The 21,984-nt window shown below is 39.6% G+C and overlaps 1 long non-coding RNA gene across 1 annotated transcript in view; it reads left to right on the forward strand.

Annotated features, from left to right (window-relative positions):
• Positions 1–21,984, forward strand: part of LOC105492141 (uncharacterized) — a 46,653-nt gene that overhangs the window by 14,494 nt on the left and 10,175 nt on the right. The window contains exon 3 of the long non-coding RNA XR_011608587.1: positions 17,868–17,989. This is a non-coding gene — a long non-coding RNA (uncharacterized lncRNA). The remainder of the gene's footprint in view (positions 1–17,867; positions 17,990–21,984) is intronic.

Below are 21,984 nucleotides of genomic sequence, written 5' to 3' on the forward strand. Positions count from 1 at the left end.
TCTAACATTTCTGTAATTTGGAAGTTTTGAAGTTACTTCCAGGCAAATATATCTCTTCATTCATTTTCCTTTCCCTGTTCACACTGAAGCCAGATGGAATCTTGGTGGCAAAACCACTAAGGACAATGCTGTAATCACTGCAGGGGTTGGGAGAAGGCTGAAAAAAGTCACAAACTGACTCCCTGGAGAGTGTGCCTAAGAGGACGGACAGTCTTATCCCTTTTCCTTGGTGATACTTTTAGCAATTACAGATTGGTTGTGTGTTTAAGATTTTCATGTTGGAAATTACAGATTGGTTATGTGTTCAAGATTTTTATGTCATCCCTTCCCCAACAATTACTGAACTGTCACTTTTCCGCCAATAGATATCTTCTAAGTTGCTACACAGACACTGGTGTTTTTTTGTGGTTCCCGAGCACAGGGTCTTGAGTAGTTGCCTGTGATTTGCCACTGGTTGGTCTTGCATCAACATACACATTTTGGACCCAGCGCAGTGGCTCACGCCTATAATCCTAGCACTTTGGGAGGCCGAGGCAGGTGAATCGCTTGATTGTAGGAGCTAGAAACCAGCCTGGGCAAGATAGAGAAACCCTGTCTCTAGAAAAAAAATACAAAAATTCACCAGGTGTGGAGGTGCACACCTGTAGTCTTAGCTACTTGGGAGGCTGAGACAGGAGGATTTCTTGAGCGCAGGAGGTCGAGGCTGCAGTGAGCTGTGATCACGCCACTGTGCTCCAGTCTGGGTGACAAAGTGAGACCCTGTCTCAAACAAACAAAGAAGTGCACATTTTGATATCTGTGATAACGATAGTTCTACACATTTAACTCTGGCACAATTTAGAATGATGCGGCTGAAACATTGTCAGCAGGCTTTCTGCCTTGAGACATTGAGAATTGGATAATCTGACACAGTCAATGAAATTGAAAGGGAGCTGTTACTTTTGAATACTTATGAAAAGCATAAATATTCGAGGTAAGTGTGGAAGGTACCATGAATCAGATAAATCCAATTGCTTCCTTTTTCAGAGTTGGGAGGGGTAGGGAATAATCCCAGAATATTCTGATGAATATAATAAATGATACACAGAGACAGTTGTGGGTGGGGGGAAATGAGCTGGGATACATGCAAATGTCCTTCAGAAAATGGCAAGAGGAGCTGCACTCTCAGTGGACATTCTGTCCCTGGGTCTCTCCTCCTCAGTCTCTTGTATATTCTTGTTACTAGCGACCTGAGTTAGTAAGAGATTTTGGTTCTTATCTTATGAATACAAGAAGAAATGTACCATGTACCAACTGTTCTGGGACTGACAAGGACCAATGCACTGCTTGACGAGTGCCAAATATCTGTCAGGAGGACTGAACGAGGCAGGGACCAGAGGCCAGGACTCTTTCTCAAGTGGCCAAAGGCCAGGGAGCTGCCTCAGTCACCTACCCAGATCAGTGTGGGTGTAACAGAATGTCAAAAGGGATTTTCCCTGTTGTGCTAATGGGGAGTTAAAGGCACCATGCGCCTCACATTCTACATTTGGAGTGACACCAGCCAGTGAGCCAGTTACCTTTCCCCACAGTGTAGTGAGAGGTGCCAGTGCTGAGAATACTGTCACCTTCCAAGACAAGGAAGGTGTCTAAGATAATTGCCAAGAAAGTCTGCAGGTGGGGTGGGTGACTCTTTCACACAGAGTCAGAAACAAAGGATCTCGTCCTCTTTGAAAGTCATGACCCATTGGAGCTGCTGAGTGCTCGTTACTGCTGGGACACGGAGATATAAACGAAGAAGGTCAGCAAAGAGGCAGGCCGACGGGGCAGGTGGCCCAGATGCAGCCAGGCTCCCACCCTGAGGAGTGGCAAGGATGCGAGAGTGGCATGGACACCCTAGGATGGGGGGAGGTTACTTTCTGGAAGAGTTCCCTGCACAAAGAGGCTGCAGGGCTGGTGCCTGGTGGCAGGGGCTAAGAGCTGGTGAGTGGTCTGGCCAGAACCCACACTACGCAGGTCCAGAAGCCTTATGGGGGAAGGTTGACCCTACAAATAACCCCATGTGTTCTCCTGGAGACCTGTGCATGAGCCCTTGACACAAAAACAGCAACAAAGTCATGTCTCTAGGTCACAGTAACAGAGCAACAGTAATGACAACGAGAACCCCACCTTGCCAGCTGAGTAAGGAGGCATTGGCCTGTCTCTTCTTTCTCCTCACTGCCCTGACACTGGAGGGGCCAACACCTGGGAGAGGAAAGAGGGGAGCCCTGTGAGGGCAGATCAACACCTACCTCCTCCCTAGGACCCTCCCTCTGTCTCCACCACACACGTGCACATACAGTGAGTTTGCCTGAGCCAAGGACAGGAAAGGAAAAAATGCTTGAATCCAGCGACATTGAAATTTTTAAAACAAATAGTACCATGTCTTAAACACTCATTAGACAGTTTTAATAACAAAAAAATAGCTGAAAATGTTCTCAAGAAGTTGATCAGCAAGGAGGAAGGGAGAAGATCCACAGAAATATTTGGAGGCAGCTAATTTTTTGGACAAAATAGGATGTATTCTGTTTACACCCACAATGAATAGCGGCTCCTCAGTAAATAGAACCGAGTGGGCTCAGGAGTGTAATGAATACTGTGCAACGGGCAATGTGAGTGCAACCCAGAAGGGAGGGAGAGAAGGAAAACAAAGAGAGGAAATAGACGAGGGAGGGGCAAGCACAGCCCTTGATCTGCTTCTGCCGAGTGGAGGGCTTGTTGAAGCTGTGGTAATGGGGACTGCCCTCCACGGTGCCCATGTCGCTGGGGCATTCTTTATTCTACTGCACTGTGTCTAATCATTGAATAACAAGCAAAACCAATGGCTGTCCCTCTTCATGATTGTCATTTAAGTGTCTTCCTCTGGATCAAACATGCATAGCTCCTTTCATCACCAAAATCTTTAATCATTTTTATTCCCCTTTCTTTGTTCTCTAAAATGTGGTCCCTTTGGCTTTTTTCGAGTAATTTAGCAGGAATCATTTTCTAAGTCTTTTGTTACTCTTCATGCATATAAATAATCATTTGATTTTATGCCTCAAATGTTAGAAATGGTGGTTAAATCAATACTACCTCACACATTTGCAAGAGAAAATAATTTTTTTGAATAAATTTCCCCAGGCACACAAATAGATGAACTGTTGGATAGATTATTCCTCGGGTTTCTAGAAAACATAATAGGAATAGATTATTTCCACCAAAACAGTTTATTTCTTGCCATTCTTTACACTGTTTATGCCAAAAAAGTCAGGCAACGCCTGCAGTCATTTGGATAAAATGCTGCCCCTGAGATTGTCTGCTTTTTGATGAAAACAACCACCACCACCACCACCACAACAACAACAACACATTTTCTGTTTTCTTGATCAAGGATATTTCATCTGCCTTCACCATTTCCAATCTGGCTGAATGTAGTCATCAAGTTGCCAAAACAAGATACCTTGAAATTGATAATTCTCTTGGAATCTGGCATAGATGGTTGCTGCCTCCACAGTTTAAAGTTCTACAAATACAACATCTTTAATGCTGGAAGGAACTTTCTGGAAGAAGATAAATTTTACTCCCACGTGATTTTGATTTTATAGGAGACTATAACTTCTGGAGTTCCTAATAAAGAATAAGAAGAGGACTGTTTTTAGTACATGCTTTTAGAAGAAACAATTCAACATATTCTGCCAACATGAACTCTTAAAAGACTGTGCAGGTGTCTCGTAAATATCCAAAGGTTAGCCTATGTCAGGAACACATTTATTGCTTTGATACTATTAATAATATAGACATTTACTATCTGGTGTGACTCCATAGTACAGCTTACATCAGGCACATTTAGATCATAGGATATAAGAAAAGCTCACTTTTGGATACTCATGGGGAAACAAAGCAATGAGGTCTATTCTTGGCTGAGGATTAGTGACTATAAAAATCAGAGGTTTTTCTTTTTTTTCCTGGTTTATAGTTTTCTTAAATGACAAAGGTCAATATTCAGAGAAATATATATATATTTTTTGATATTGAAATTTTATTTCAAATATATATATTCAGATATATATATTCAGATATATCTGAATATATATACACATATATGTATATATATTTGAATATCACGATGCATTAAGACTATTGTCTTCTAGGTTTTTTTTCCACAAACTTTTTTTATACATTACTTAGGGTTGCTAAATGACAACCTAATTATTCAGTGATTTTTTTCCTCTTCTTTACTTTGGGTATGCTAAAAAAGTGTTTATACGCCCTGCGAACGGGCAAATTCTGCAGGTGAGGGCTGTGAGAGCAGCCCCACCTCAGTGCCAGACTTCTCTGCTCATGTGCCCACTAAAGAAACTTCAACAAACTGTGCAGCTTTTCAGTCATTTTTAAGTTGACTTCTAGAAGTGTTTCAATCACCAGTTCAAATAAATTTACTTATTTGTATTACTAGGATGTAGAAAATATTGAACATCTTATAAAATGACATAAGATGAAGATTGACTGTCATTGGATAAATATTTTACAATATGGTTTAAGTGCATTTTAACTACCTTATGAAATGCAGCACGCTGAGGTGTTACAACAAAGAAGGCATGCAAGATTTGTAGCCTGGGGGTTTTCCAAAGTATCTAAAAATTTTGGGTAGTGTAAAGCACTCCCATTAGAATTAAAAGAATGATTGTCACAAATCTGTATTTTTTTAGTTATTTTGAATATAGAAAAATTACAAAATAAGCTCAAATACCTTCCTTCTTAATGCCAAGCTTCACCTTAAGGGATACAGGTGTCAAACAGGGGAAGGTAGGAGCCTCACGTATTTATGAAAGGAATCTTTTCCCAAACCCATCTTTCTCTCATATGCCTTCATTTGGGGTCTTGGAGCCTTTTACACCACAGGAAAATGCGCAGTAGTAAGAATTGACTTGTGTGAGAAGACGGTCCTTACCGCCGTAAAGTGGGAGCGGGACTGTGGAGAGGTGGTCTCATTCTCAGGCAACTCAGTTTTTAGAAAGCATATTTGGAAGTTGAAGATCTGGAAACCGAATGCCTTAAAACTGTTTGTGTATGCAAACCCCTGTGCATCTACAAAGCCCAATGAAGGACCACATTTCTAGGCAATATTTTTCCTGATCTCTCACATATGAGTACAATTTTACAAGGCATCAGGAGAATGAGTCTTGACCTATGCCCAGTCCTTGGTCTCCTTGTTGTAGCCAGGTTGACTCTTAATAGAACAGGTGGATCATGACAACTTCATGATTCAATGCTATGCTGGAAAATTCTTCACAACTGGCTCTTACGGGGAGGAGGAGGAAGAAACTCAGATGTATAGTGTTTGCCCATTTCTGTGGTGTAAATACTCCTGCTATGGCCTATTTTAAGCCATGAAGTGAAGTTATCTGACTTGCAAAATTCCTGAAATTCACAAGTGGCTTTCAGGCTCTCACAGATTGGTATGAGCCAGCTCCAGCACATCACTGAACCTTCATTCATTTACAATCAGATCAGGGTCAGTTGGAGATGGAACATTTTGCAGGACCCCTGGATTTTTCAGTATGTATATTTACATACTTTTCAAAACCTAGCACCGCTCTTCAGGTTTCCACCTGACCCATTGATCACAGGTTTAAATAAATTTATTTATTTTTGTTACTAGGAAGTAGACACCTCAGTCCATCTGTCCCATTATCTGGCCTTATACCTAGAATGATGACTAACTTGTCCTTCCTTCCTAACAGTCCTAACTGTGGTTTTCCTCCAAGTATGTGCAAACCAGGTACTGCTTCTGGAATAAAAATCATGCAATTGAACAAATGTCTATTTTCAACATATCTTATAAAACACAGGTGTCAAGTTGGCTTATCTGTTTTATTTATTATGTCTGCATTGTAGTTTTACTTTTGAGGGGAAGTACTTATAAAATGCTATTTGAACTTAATGATACTATTACATCGAATGGGTCATATCCTCTGAATTTGGGCCCCTTCAGAAGTAGACCCTGAGATAAGAATTTGAGTACAAGAACATAAGTGGGAGTTGAACAATGAGAACACATGGACACGGGAGAGGAACATCACACACTGGGACCTGTCAGGGCATGGGGGACTAGGGGGAGTAGGGGAGGGATAGCATTTTGATGGGTGCAGCAAACCACCATGGTGCGTGTACACCTATGTAAGAAACCTGCATGTTCTGCACATGTATCCCAGAACTTGAAGTATAATAATAAAAGAAATCAAGTTAAAATAATATACAAAAAAAGAATTTGAGGCTGGGCGTTGTGGCTCACACCTGTAATCCCAGCACTTTGAGAGGTCAAGGCGGGTGGATCATGAGGTCAAGAGATCGAGACCATTCTGGCCAACATAGTAAAACCTCATCTCTACTAAAAATACAAAAATTAGCTGGGCATGGTGGCGTGAACCTGTAGTCCCAGCTACTCGGGAGGCTGAGGCAGGAGAATCTCTTGATCCTGGGAGGCAGAGGTTGCAGTGAGCTGAAATTGTGCCACTGCACTCCGGTCTGGTGACAGAGCAAGATGCTGTCTCAAAAAAAAAAAAAAAAGGAATTTGAGTACAAGAAATATTTAGGAGGTGTAGCAAGCACCAACGGGGGAGAAGGAGAAGGAAAATTATAGAGGCAAGGGAAGGCAGCCAATGAAAGAAGCCAGCTGCCATAGTAAGTGACTGGGGCTTACTCTTATGAGGAAACTGTAGAAAACAGTGCAAACACGTTTCTCAGAATCACCCTGCCAGGAGGCAAGGGAGCTGGGACATTTATACATGAACCCCTGACAGGCATTGATTGAGGGCTGCTTTTGAAGGTTGCTCATTCCCTGCCATTTGCCTGCCTTTCTTCCTTTCTTCCTTTCTTCCTTCCTTCCTTCCTTCCTTCCTTCCTTCCTTCCTTCCTTCCTTCCTTCCTTCCTTCCTTCCTTCCTTTCTTTCTTTCTTTCTCTCTCTCTCTTTCTTTCTTTCTTGATGGCGTCTTGCTCTGTCACTTAGGCTGCAGCGCAATGGCACGATCATAGCTCACTGCAGCCTCAAACTCCTGGGTGATCAAGCAACCCTCAGTCACGCAAGTAGCTGGAACCACAAGTGCGCACAACCAAGCCTGGATGATTTTTTTATTTTTTGTAGAGATGATGTCTCACTATGTTGCCCAGGCTGGTGTCCAACTCCTATGCTCAAGTGACTCTCCCACCTCGGCCTCCCAAAGTGCTGGGATTGCAGGTGTGAGCCACTACACCCAGCTCCACTTCCATTTCGCTAGGTACATGGTGAGATTGGTCCTCAGTTCTGGGAAAAGTCCTCAGGCTGGAGATGGAAATACTGGCAGCTGGAAGAGGCTCAAGCACATCGAAAGCCAGAAAGTAAAGGTGGGGGGCTGACAATGTCTCCTATGTTTCAAAACTTAACAACAAATATGGCAGTGCTTTATTTATATTACTGTTTGTCTAGAAACTCCAGTTCCTCATACATGTAGATGGCACCGAAAAAGAGCTTAATCTTAATCACATTCTGTCTTGATCAGGGCTTCTTACAGTAGGTGAGTGTCAGAATCTCATAGAAAAATGGCTCCAGACACAACTCAGAGACCCTACTTATTCTAAACTGCACCAAAATTCAAGTCATTGCTTTAGAAGGTGATTCCTAAATACTGGTTCAAGCAGAGGTAAGGCGAGAGTTCATTATGAAACAATCATCTGGGGATTTTGTATTAAAAATAGATCCAGGCTGGGCACAGTGGCTCAGGCCTGTAATCTCAGCATTTTGGGAGGCGAACGCGGGAGGATCGCTTGAGCCCAGGACTTCAAGACTAGCCTGGGAAACACAGTGAGACCCCTGCCTCTACAAAAATTTTTAAAATTAGTCGAATATCATGGTGAACGCCTGTAGTCCCAGCTACCTGGGAGACTGAGGTGGGAGAATTGCTTGCGCCTAGGAGGTTGGGGCTGCAGTCAGTCGAGACCTTGACACTGCACTCCAGCCTGGGCAACAGAGTGAGACCCTGCCTAAAAAATAAAAAATTAAAAAAAAAAAAAAAAAGATCCCAGGATGCCCTCCAGACCTCATTCTCTGTATGTGTGGCTTCAGGTAGGTTGTCTGTTGAAAGCTGTCCATGTGGTAATGATGCCTAGTCTGGTTTGGGAACAAACAGTAAGCAGAGTTGGAACCGACCTGTGAGTGTGCACCTAATCTGCATTCATATTCTAAAGAGGAAAGCTTTTCCCTTTTTCAGTGATGCAATTGACAAATATTTTGCCTCCTTCTCACTGCTATCCTCTAACATGCCCTCCCAGATTCTCTGACATAAACTATTTTAAAAAATTTCTTTTATGCAGAATATTTCTTTAAAAACTAAATTAAAATTTTTATAATGTAATCATATAACTAAACAATTAGAGCAACTCTTCTGGGAAGTCTTCCCTGACTTTTCATTCCTCTGGCCTCCACAGCCCTGTAGAGAGATCTTCCTCATGGCATTTGCCACTTGTCCAGAAATAATATGTCACGTGTTGGTGGCTCCCGAAAGATGGCGGCCCTCACCAGGTACGGACCTAGTTTTATTCATCTTTGCATCCCCATTCTTGAAGACAGTGCCTGCCTGGTTATAAATACTTATCAAAAACCACATCGTGTACTCTTTGGGAGTATATGAAAGAAACTCAGGAAAATAAACATTCTTTGTGAACTAAACACATTTATAAGTCTTTAAAGAAAAGGAATGTTTATCTAACAAGCTACAAAACAGACTTTCATAACCTTGTGTTTGTACATAATTCCAAAAGGGATTGGTTCAGTTAGTGTTCCTGCAGCAAAAATATTCAAGCTAGCTATGACCTTGGACCAAGCACTTTTGTGTGTCTGTGTATTTGTAAACATCTTTTTAATTTAAAGTTTTATTTTATTTTTTATTTTTGAGACAGGATCTCACTCCGTCACCCAAACTGGAGTATGGTGGCGTGATCATGGCTCACTGCAGTCTTAACTTCCTGGGCTCAAGCAATCCTCCCACCTGACCCTCCTGAGTAGCTTAGCTGGGACCACAGGTGCAGGCCACCACACCTGGATTTTTAAATCTTATTTATTTATTTATTTATTTATTTATTTATTTATTTAGAGGCAGAGTCTCACTCTGTCCCAGGCTGGAGTGTAGTGGCGTGATCTCCGCTCACTGCAACCTCTGCCTCCCAAGTTCAAACAATTCTCCTGCCTCAGCCTCCTCGGTAGCTGAGATTACAGACACCTGCCACCATGCCTTGTGCCACAGCGCCTGGCTTTGTTGTTTTGTTTTCTACATCAGAGAATGAATATGGGCCTTTTTAGGGCATTGCAGACTATGATGATCAAGGATTAGCAAAGAGACGATACATTTGACCATAAATTGCTTTTTTAAAAATTCCCCTTAAGAGTGTATAAGACAGAAATTTCTTAACTCAAAATAATTTTTGGGGGGAAAGATTACATTATCTGTTAAAATGTACTCAAGGAAAGAAAGTACGAAAATAAGAAAGAGGTTAATTAAAAGAGTGAAATAATTAACATTTTCATTTTAACAACTTGTATAAAATTACGTGAAAAGTAAGATATTCGTCGGATAACCTAGGAAATTCCCTTTGTAAAATGTAACTATGAAAGAAGAGTTTCAAGATTGATTCATGGGAATATGTTTCATTATTACGTGGACACACCTTGAACAGTCAAAGCTATGGAAGAAGTTATTGGAAGATTTGATAAACTTTTCTTCCTTAGAGAATCCTAAGACTGGGCTTGAAATCCCTCCACCCAATGGATTCTAAAGGTGATCTGGCTTAGACTACTGGGGCCCTTAAGTTTTCTTTCAGTTCCAAGAATCTATGATAAAGGCTGTAGATTTCAAGTTGGATTAGAATACGTTTATTTCAAGAATAAATGGTTCTTAATGACAGAGAAAGAAACGTTGTAGTTCTGTGACACAACACATTTCCTTTGGGCCCCTGGACTTCAAATTGACAAGGGTGAATCATATTGAAATCATAGCATACAAATAAAACAGTGAAGATGCTGGAGCCTCTTCTCATGATATTAAAGTTCATCTGTCAGGGGATGCCCAATGGTGAGTAGAATAAAATAGTATTCTCAAATGAATGTTGGATTTCATGGTAGAACAACCCAAATCATTTGGTATTGTTTAATTTTTGCCTGGGAACTTCTTGTGGTAAAAGAAGTTTCTCTCTTCCCTTCCTCTCACCTTTCTTTTTTGCCCTAAAGTTTACTGTGTTAGCTGTTAACTTGGAAATATGTTTATGCTGCTCCTGATAGACACTCATAAAAACATAACAGAATTGTTGTGTCTTCATATAAAAAGTGTAGTTATCTCACTTTGTATAAAGGGGAAAAGGAGAAGAGTAAGAAGAAAGATGGTATGAAAACCTCAGCTTTTAAAAATAGAGAAAGCTTAAAGTGCTCTTAAAAGTTGTCAGATTTATAGCCTTAAAAGACTTGAAGACTGAGAGCCCCATTTATTCACAGCAGAGGCGCAAGGCCCATCTCTGCTCTCTCGTGACTCATCCTGCTGCACTGGAAGGGTCGCCCACAGATGACAGGGTAATTTAGTTTCTCGGATTGTTCAATCTTCTTGTTCAGTTTGCTCACAAAGGTACTAATTAGGGGAAATTGTTTTGGTGCTATTTTTCTCATTTGAACATCTGTTCCTTGTGAGCTGGACACAGAGAATCAAAGTCACTTATAGAAGCAACCAGGGGCCGGGCGCGGTGGCTCAAGCCTGTAATCCCAGCACTTTGGGAGGCCGAGATGGGCGGATCACGAGGTCAGGAGATCGAGACCATCCTGGCTAACACGGTGAAACCCCGTCTCTACTAAAAAATACAAAAAAAACTAGCCGGGCGCGGTGGCAGGCGCCTGTAGTCCCAGCTACTCCGGAGGCTGAGGCAGGAGAATGGCGTGAACCCGGGAGGCGGAGCTTGCAGTGAACTGAGATCCGGCCACTGCACTCCAGCCTGGGCGGCAGAGCGAGACTCCGTCTCAAAAAAAAAAAAAAAGAAGCAACTAGGGAGTCGGAGGGTGGCAGTTCTGAGTCATTGTCTTAATAAGTTCGAGTGTAAACCAGTGGCCAGTGTATGAAAGGAATCCCTCTAAATCCGCAAATTTTCCATGTCCAGGTAAACATACTTCCCCTGCTAAGACTGGAAACCATAGCAGCCAATGCTTTAAAAACCAGTAGCTTTTGTATAAAAGAGTAGCGTGTGTATTTTTACTTTTTTTTTTCTTGGAAATATGGTTAATATTTGTGCCCAGCACTGTTCTAAGTGCTTTGTTTTGAATCCCCAAAGCAACCTCAGATCCTATTAAAACATGTGCAAAGTACTCGTTAAGGACGTATCTCCAAAGAAGATAGACAAATGGTCCATTAGCACCTGTAAAGATGCTCAATATCACTAGGCACTAAGAAAATGAAACTCAAAACCACAAAGAGATACCACTTCAATCCACTAGGTTGGCTATAATTTTTTAAAAAAAAGGGATGGGGGGAACCAGTGTTCACAAGGGTGTGGAAAAATTGGAACCCTTGTATGTTACTTGTGGCAATGTTAAAGGGGGCAGTCACTGTGGAAAAGAATTTGATAGTTGGTGCCTCAGAAAGTTAAACATGAAATTAAAATAAGACTCCAAAATTCCACTTTTAAGAATATACCCAAAAGAACCAAAAAATAAGTACCCAAATATTTGTACATGAGTGTTCATAGAAGCACTGTTTATGATAGATAAAAGGTGGAAATAATGCAGTGTCCATCCATGGACAATGACTAAGCAGGGTGTGGCATATACATTCAATGGAATATTGCTTAGCTGTAAAATGGAATGGAGCATTGATACATGCTACCATGTTGATGAACTTCAAATACATTGTGCAAAGGACATGACTTTGTTTTCTTTTTTATGGCTGTATAGTATTCCATGGTGTATATTTGCCACATTTTCTTTTTTCAACTGTTGATGGGCACCTAAGTTGATTCCATGGAGACCTCTACCCTTATTTTTAGCACTACTGCTTTCAACAACACTTTCCTGGATAATAAATTAATGAGCTTTCCATGCGTATCAGTACTTTTCCTTTGAGAACCTTGCAATGTGCTTGCATTAAGTGAAAGAAGCCAGACACAAAGATCTGTATGATTTCATTTATGTGAGTTATCCAGAAAAAGTAAATGCATAGAAAAAGAAAGCAAATTGGAGGTTGCCAGTGGCTGGGAGAGACAGGAACAGGGAGTTGCTGCTTATCAGGGTAGGGAATTTCTTTCGAGGTGATAAAAATATTTTGGTACTAGAGAGAGTTTATGGTTGCCCAACATTGCGAATGTACTAAATGCCAGTAAATCATTCCCTTTAAATGGTTATTTATTTTTTATTTTTTATTTTTTTGAGATGGTCTCTTGCTTTGCCGTCCAGGCTGGAGTGCAGTGGCGCGATCTCAGCTCACCGCAAACTCTGCCTCCCGGGTTCACGCCATTCTCCTGCCTCAGCCTCCCGAGTAGCTGGGAATACAGACACCTGCCGCCATGGGTGGCTAAGGTTTTTTTTTTTGTTGTTGTTGTTGTTGTTGTTGTTGTTGTTGTATTTTTAGTAGAGATGGGGTTTTACCATGTTAGCCAGGATGGTCTCAATCTCCTGACCTCGTGATCCACCTGCCTCGGCCTCCCAAAGATAATGGTTAATTTTATGCTATGCAAATTTCACCTATAAAGTGGGCGTAGTCTCAGGCCAACTGAAACAAATTGGTCATCCTGTTGCTTACATGTGAAAAAAATCTGTGAGCAAAATAACTGAGTTATTCCTTGAAACCACTTAACAGGTGACGCCTTTAAAACACTGGAATACAGTAAGTGCCCTATATACATTACTTACTGTTTAGAAAAAATATAAGTGATAGTTTGAGACAGTTTGCAAAAACACCATGCATGTTCTATTAACTGGCCTCTAGCACAGTTTCTGGTGCGTGATACACATTCTCTTAATGTTTATTGAATTGATCTGATCGGGAAATCTCATTCTCTAGAGATATTCTAGGACAAACTATTTATCCCATCACTTCAAATCTTTGAAGGTTAGTTGATGGATGCCTCAGGGGACAACTAAGTTCAGGTAATATCTGTTACTCCATATACTATTTCATATAAAACATTAAACTCTCAATGCAATGGAACAGCTGATATGGATGAAAAGCCATGTGTAGCTTTCTATTAGTCATCTTTCATACCCCTGAAACAGTAGTACAATTAATAATTTTTTTCTCTAGACAAGTTCTTAAACTAAGTAAAACCATGTGTAACCTCTAGGAATCTTCTCAACACCAATGGCACAGAAATCCAAAGAAAATAGGAAGACTCTCATGTCAAAATATGACAGGCTTTACTCCAACAAGGCAGTAATAACTTTCCAGATTGAGTGCTTTGTCAAATTACTTGTTTTGATACTCACAGACTCTTAAACTAGGTCAAGATTCATGAACAGGAGCAACAATCATTTGCTAAACATTTAGAGAGAGCATTTTATGGGGAAGAAGCTGTGTTACTAATTTTAGACCTCTACTCTTTTTCTTCTTTTAAATAGTAGATTCAGGGGGTACGTGTGCAGGTTTGTTACGTGGATATATTGCATAATGCTAAGGTTTGGGCTTTTCTTGGACTTGTCACCCAAATAGTGAACATAGTACCAAATAGGTAGTTTTTCAACCCCTATCTTCCTCCTTTTCTCCCCCTTTTTGGAGTACCCAGTGTTGATCATTCCCATCTTTATGTCCTTGTGTACATAATGTTTAACTCTCCTATAAAGGTGAGAAAATGTGATACTTGGTTTTCTGTTTCTGTGTTAATTCTGTTAGGATACTGGCCTCCCTATACACCCATGTTGCTGCAAAGGACATGATTTTGTCCTTTTTTATGGCTGTATACTATCCCATGGTGTATATGTACCATATTTTCTTTATTCAATTCACTGTTGATGGGCACCTAAGTTGATTCTGTGGAGACCTCTACCTTATTTTTAGCACTACTGCATTCAGCAATACATTCCTGGATAATAAATTAATGAGGCTTCCATATGTCTCAATACTTTCCTTTGAGAACTTTGGGATGTGTTTGCATTAAGTGAAACCCATTGTAGTCAAGTAAGTGAGTCAAGTGGTCAAGTAAGTCAAGTCAGTGGTCACTGTTGTACCAAGTTTAAAAGAATAATTGCCGTATTTAGCTTTGTAATGTCCTCATTTTATAAAGTAGATATTTCATGGCTCAAACAGGATCAGTGATAAGGTTATTCATGGCTGAATTTCTACTCATGAACATTTCTGACAGTAAATGCATACTGTCAATTCATAGAAAGAGAATTAAATGGAATTCCAGATTTTAATTACCCTATCCTTCCCTCCAAATCTGTTTCTTAGTCTCTGGTTTTACTTACCTTTGTACATATCAGCATCCAAATACTCAAGGTTGGAACTTGGGAGCCATTGTTGCTTCTTCCTTTTTCTGGGGCATCCTCACACCCACTCCATCAGCAAGTCACATCTTGTCACTCCTCTCCTTGTCCTCTGTCCCATCCTGGTCCCAGCTGCCCACTTCTCTTACCAAGATGCCTCAATGAACCCTACCCTTTGGCTTGGCCTCCAGCAGCTGTTCTCCATAAGTCAATCAGCACAATCCTTGCAGAAAGGAAATCAGTCACTGTGGGTCTCTGCTCAAAATCCTTCATTGCCTCTCACACTCTTTCCACCTCAGGACCAATTATGCTGGTCAGTTTCTCCCAGGAAACGCTTCTCTACTGTTTCTATGGCCAGCTCCTTCTCATTCCACCTTGAGGAGTATTCTGTCTAAAGCAGGTCTTCACGCCCAGTACACAAGACAGCCATGATTATCCATCAGGCTTCATTTGTTTCTTTCATAACATTCCCGATTTTATATTTACTTGATTATTGTCTATTTCTTAGCTTTTCTCCCTTTAGAATGAAACTTCCATGGTGACAGGGATTGTGACTTATGGACCATAGTATCTATTTGCGGGTCTGTGAGTAACACTGGTCACTGCTTGGAGGGTGAACTCGTCACTGCTTCTGGGTCCTTTCCACTTCCTCTGCCTCTTCTCTCAATACTCCAGCCCTGAAAACTCTGATGATTCAGTAGGAGCCGGTAAAAATGATAGGCAGGGGTTAAAACACTCTGTTTCATTTACAACAGAGAGAATTTCTTTACACTGTATTTATTTACCGGTTTTCCCCCAAATACATGTGTGTATAGGAGAGGTGGGGATGCAGAAGGGGATGGAAAAGAGTTCACATATTTTCTCTCCCAATTTGTGAGATGTAGAAATGAGAAGGTGAAAATGATTGTAGAAAATATTAAACAAATATTTTGGAGGCAGGTCCAGCTTTTGGAAGCGCAGTATTTTTTCCAGTAATCAATCTGATTGATTGCCATGGACTCATTTTATGTAAAGTGGGCCTAGTAAAGAGATTGGGAAAAAAATATGTTAGTAAAGGCCCTTTATGGTTTCTCATAAAGTTTTTCCCTGAGTAAGCAGGTACGAGAGAAGCCTTTGTCTTCTGATTACATATATAACTAAGCTATGAGAGTTTAAATGTAGCCTTATTTGTTAATATCAAAAGAAATAAGTTGTATATTTGGTGTGGAATCTTCCTGCTTGTGCAATTTTTGTAACATTTACCCTACCACCTGGAAAAAAAGATTGGCCTTCACTTTCTACTAAGAGGCTAATTTTACTTGGGTGGTGTGGACCATCTGTGGATCCATTCACTCACTACTTAGTATATAAATATACCAGGGACCATTGGTGGAGTCAGATGAATTATTATGGACTGGTTTACTCCCTGTCTTCTACCGTGTTAGACCTCTCAACTCCCTAGTAAGAGAGGCTTCCACTTTGTATTTAGTGTGCCAGGTTAGGCATGAGATTTAAACTTAGATTAGTTTAATATTTATTTTCTCTTTCTTGACATACATTCAACCTTTTTATAGCCTTTTACTCTCTCACCAGATGTGGTCCATCTCTTCACACTGCAATGGGCCTCATGTGATTAAGTCAGTTTCTTAAACACCTCTTGGTCCATCAAAAAACTATATTTTAAAAATTGCTTTCCAACGGAGACCACGTCTGCAGAAAACTTTTGGATGCAACACAGCTGGTTCGCTTCAGGGGACACATTCTCAGAAATGGCCGGATGATTTCTGTGTGGGCTGGTTCCAGGAGAGCCCCAGTGAGGTGCTCCCTAGATCATCAACATTAACAAGCTCCCTTTGCAGGTCAGTCCCCCAGCATGCAGTGATGTTTTATGATGTTTAGGAAGGTCAGAGGACTGCCAAAAATCATTAAATGCTTACTGATCTCTACTTTCTGGTTCCTTAGTCATTTCCTCAGACATCTGTGGTCTGCTTACTTCCTTTACCACCTTTTTTGAGTGTAAGTATCATGTGGATGCTTTTTGACTTTTTATCATACATGATGGGTCAAAACTGCTCACCATAACACAAAATAAACAGTAGCAAGAACAGCCACAGCCAAGTGAACAAATGTGTTTTAGAACTCACGCAACTCAGGAAAATGAGGTAGAGTTTTTTTTTGGCAGAATCCCTTTGCAATATGATGCACTAATACTCTTAGCTGGGAATAAATGTAAGGTAGAGTGTGTGGAAGATACCACCTAAAGCATGGTGTGGAGCGTGGGGGAGCCATATATATATGTATATGTATAATGTAATATATGTAACTGTATATGTATATACATGTATGTGTAGCCATATATATGTATGTGTATGCATGTAGTATAATGTATATGTATTGTGTATGGGTGCTTTATATAGATAAGCAAACATACATATATATACACACATATACGTTAGTTTATAAAGAAAAATATTTCAGAGACTTACAGACATTTGAGTTAGCACTGTGTGCAGCGTTATCGAATAGGGTCTGTATGTATTCCCTTAGATATGGGTTTCCAGAAAAAGCTTAAGTGAATGCCCCCAGCAGATTATCATTACGTTTAGACACTACACTTACAGTTTCATTTCATTCTGTAGTAAGGTGAGTTGATGATGGTGTTATTTCAATTTACAACTGAGAAAACCAAAATCTGGATGCATTGTCAAAGGAATTGCATTAGCATCTGCTGCCTCTCAGCATTCAGAGAATGCTCAGGTATTGCGATGGTGAAACAATTGTTTACAATCTTAAATTACTTTGCCATGTCGTTAGTCACAAATCATCCATAGGCTGCCTTCTTTATGTCATGCGCTTGCTTTTAATTAAGCTCCTAAGGAAGCAGAACCAGCAAAGGCTATTGCTGTTATTATTCATGGTGCATTGTTGGCTAAGGCTTCCATAATAACTGTGTAACACAATATCACACATTGTAAATATTTATGAACTGTGCTACAAAGAAATTGAGATTTTAAAAATATTAACAAATATTATTTCATAAGGAAAAATCTATTGTATAAAAGATCACCGTGTCAGATAATCTGTTATAATTATTAAGTGAATGAACTTGTTAAAAATGAATTGGCTATAAAATGTCATAAAATGTAGCAGATTAGACTACTTTTTTGGAGTCTTGCCAGACTTTTTTTTTTTTTAATGAGTTAATATATTGCTTTTAGCAAAGAACTCCTGAAGGCAGAAAATAAATTAGAACTGACTTGAAAATTCCCATCATGCTTCATTCTCTGGTGGAAATTTGCAGACCGTAATGGAGTTTGTTACATAATCAGCTTTGGGCATTCAATGGCTTCTTTTATTATAAAGCAGAATTCTTGCCTAACACAGCTTCTCCTCCCTTTTTTCGGCCCTCAGTTTCTGGAGTTACAAATGCATTTCAACAATGATCAAGTCATGCTGCAACAGGCACAGAGAACAAATAACTGCAAGAAGAAATTGCTGAACTTGGGTCTGAAATCCCAGCATTAACAAAAAAGGTGAGATCAATAATGTTCAAATGGGCGAGCTGATGACAAATTTGAGATAACTCCATTGTGGATTTCATACCTGCTGTTTTATCCTCATTCTTCACAGAACACATGACAAGTTGGTATTATGAAAATCATTATAAAACAATTACTTGCCATTTCTAATTATGTAATATTTGGAAAATGTCCAGATATAAATGTGTCATGCTTCTTTTTTTAACTTTTGGGCTGTAAAATAATTAAGAAAGATGAAATTGAATTAATGTAATAAAACACTATTTGACATAAAATAAATTTTGTAACTGATCCAACAAGTTGTAGATAGAACTCCTTAAACTCCAAGTAGCATTGAACTTTCAGATGCCATTGAAAATACGTTGCTGCTTTTTAATGACTTCAGGAGATTCAACAACTTAACTTTCTTTCGAATATTATACTGATTCCCCCCAAACCAAACGCAATATGCTTTTCTCAGTGACAAAAACCAAGTTTCTCACTGTACAAATTTACCAAAATCAGAGACTTTTCTTATGATTGTGAGCTGGCTAAAATTTACCAAAGCTATGAAGATGATATTATCACCAAACATTGCTATGAAGTTTTTTATTCAAGTATTACTACCATGGTTGCACAATACTGTGAATGTAATCAGTGCCACTAAACTATACATTCAAAAACAGTTAAGATGGTAAATTTGATGTTATGTATATTTTACCACAATTAAAAAAAAACACAAAGAAAGAATAATTATGCAATAATCACCTGGGCACAAGTTTAATAAAAAGAGCACTACATTTAGTTCTGACATTTTATGAGTGCCCTCCCGGTATCTCCTGGTCCCTTCACAGCCCATCCTGTCCTGACCTGAATTTTGTGTTACTGTTCACTTGCTATCAAATATAGCAAAAGTCTTGCACATGAAAGAACTTTATAAATGGAATCTTCTTCTATGTGTCCCTCTGCAACAGCTTTTTCATTCAATCTTTAGTTCCAGATTCATTTATATTGTTACATGTAGCTATACTTTATATGTTTTCACTGCTCTATCACATGGATATACCACAATCTATTTATCCATTTGCTGTCGATCTGTTGATTGAGGTTGCATTTGGGCTGCTTCTTATTTTATTCTTTTTTTTTTTTGGTTATTACACATAGTATTGCTTTGAACCATTTGTCTCCCTGTACATATGGACAAAAATTGTCACTATGGCATATACCTAAGAGCAAAACAACTTTTCTAGAAAATGCCAAATTGCTTTCTAGATAATGCTGACTTACTTTTCAAATTTACCCACTTACATACCCACTAGCCTTGTAAAAGTGCTGGGACACTCCATGTTCTCACTAGAGTTATAATGTTTTGCCTATCTGGTTTATATAACATGATAGCTCACTGTGGTTTTAATTTTCAACTTCCTGATTTCTAATGAGGCTGTGTCTCTTTTCCTTTTTATTGGCCATTTGTGTCTTCCCTTCTGTGAAGAGCCTATTCAAGCGTTTTGTTCATTTTTCTATTGAGTCCTTTGTCTTTTTCTAATTAATTTGTGGAGTTCTTTCTGTGAGTGATGTGGATTGCAAGTTTTTTTTTCCCAGTTTGTGGCTTTTCTTTTCACTCTTTTTGGTGCCTGCATCGACAATTTTTTACATTTCTGTTATGGATGAAATCATGAGGGAAAGAACAAAAGATACAGTTTTGGCAGTCTAGTCAATCTGTGTCTCGTCTCATAAATCACACAGGGTCTATCAGCCTAGAAGGCTGAGTTTGTATTTCTGTTGATTGAAGGCAGCAACTACATCTCAAAACTCAACTGCATCTCAGTCATCATTAAGCAATGTTTATGGTAGTATTTTAACTGTGCCTGGAACAAATGGTTACTCCATCCATTTTCCTAGCCCGCTGCACATAGTTTATTCAGTAGCCATAGAATCTGGCAAATATATAAATGCCTGCTTTCCAAGATAAGAATAAGTTACAGACATTCAAGACTTTTGTATTAGGAAAGTGCAGGCGTTGTACACAGACCTGGTTTCAAATACCTCCTCCTTCATTTTCCAGGAATAAGATCTCTAGGCTTCCACTTCCTTATCTCTATATTGGGATTAATAATAGTTACTGCAGAGGAGATTTGAGTAGATTTAATTACAAAATCAACTTAGAGTACCCATCATTTAATACATGCTCAATAAATGATAATTATTAGTGGGATTACCACTGTAAAATAAATGGCTATGCCAAGAATCACTGTATATAGATATTTCAATTTTGTTAAAACAAAAGGGTAGACATGTAAACTCAAGGAAAGGTAAAAATTACCCCAATGAGATCTCAGATTTAAGAGCAGCAAGATAGTGAGTTGTTGCCACAGTACCAGGGCCAATACCCGTAAGGGGGAACCAGAGTACAAAATGTCCTCACCTGCTCCATCTGCCCTACCATCCCCCATGGTACTTCCGGTTTGATCCAGCTGTGCCACTGTCAGAATGGAGTAACTAGAAAGTCAGTAGCTCAAGAGCACATTTGATTCTCTTATTATACATGGAGCACTTCTTTAGGGGCCAGACTGGAATTTTTTCCCACCTCTCTGCCAATGTTGAGCACATGGGTAGCACAAAGGTCTGATCTTAAATCCCGAATGAAAAAGATATTATTGCTGCCCTTGAAGAGTTTAAAATCTAGTTGGGAAGAAAGCAATCCCTATAAAACAATTGGAGAGTAATGAAGAAAAGACAATTGTCAAACTGTTGATTTTATTTTAATAGCTACATCCTATAAAGAGTTCACTGATACAGTAAAACTATTATTAATTAAAATTGGTTATTTTTTCAAGATTTGCTGCTTATTAAAAAAGAAAAAAAGCAAGTGTGCCTTTGTTCAGTACTTATTTCCTATCCAAATGTCATCAGTGATGTTTTAACCTCATATCCTATCAGCTTCAAGTTAATTTGCTGCATTTTCTTTGTCTATGTTTTTCATTATTTTAAAAAGTGTTTGTTCACTGGGTTGGCAGCAAACGAGAATTAGTTCTTTGCAGCCTTAAGTGAACTGACCTGACCAAGGTTACCTGCCAGCAGGCAGTCATTTTTACAGAAAGGACTGAAGTATTTAGACTGGTAGCTCTGTACTTCTTCATCTCACTGCTTTTCCAGCTCAAGTGGAGATCTATTTTTGTCTGGGTGGTTTAAACAAGGTGTGATGTTAGTGCAGGGATGAATGACTCTCACAGGGAACAAGAACTCCGGCTTCCCAGTGACAGCCTGTGCCTGCCTCTCCTCCAGGATGCTTTCCTACTTATCAAGGGAATGAAGACAAGTGGACGTGGGTCCCGCTGTGCTGCAGCACCTTTGAAAATACCTGTGAAATACAAATCAGTGCTTCCATTTCTGAAGCAATTGCAACAACTCTTTAGCCCAGAGGATGAACAGAGTTTAAGAAGATAAATCTGAAAGACCCTTTCAGGGGTTCTTTTATATTAAGACACCCAGAAGGCAAAACTGAAATAACTGAAAAAGAAAAACACACAAAAAAACACACCAGGAAACCCCCAGAAGAAGCTGCTATTCCATTGTAAAATTTAGGATATACCTCTACTTATACAAGTTGTCCTGAAATAATGTTAGTGTGCTCCCAAGGTAGCAAATATAGATATAAACACCTAGCCAGCAAAATTGGCCCCTGAATTTATAGATTGCCTTGTTTCAAAGAATAATGATTTAGTGAAGGTGTCAGCTGTCACACTACAGCCATCACTCACTCAGCAGTGGAAAGAGTGCCTAGTGCTCATCCAAGCCTAAAGCAGGATGCTTATTGACTAACCAGGAAATGAGGCTTCTGATAGTCTATTAGAATGTTAAAGAGAAAAGAAAAACCACTGAAACATTTGTAATAGCTCACTGTTGAGTAAACATCATTATGCACAGTACATCTTTGCCAATCTTTCCTGAAATCATTATAGGATGCGTACTACCTTTGACAATGAGAGGTATAACTGGCCTGTCTCCAC

The sequence above is a fragment of the Macaca nemestrina genome, chromosome 10 (assembly GCF_043159975.1).
Source record: "Macaca nemestrina isolate mMacNem1 chromosome 10, mMacNem.hap1, whole genome shotgun sequence".
NCBI classification, from domain to species: domain Eukaryota; kingdom Metazoa; phylum Chordata; class Mammalia; order Primates; family Cercopithecidae; genus Macaca; species Macaca nemestrina.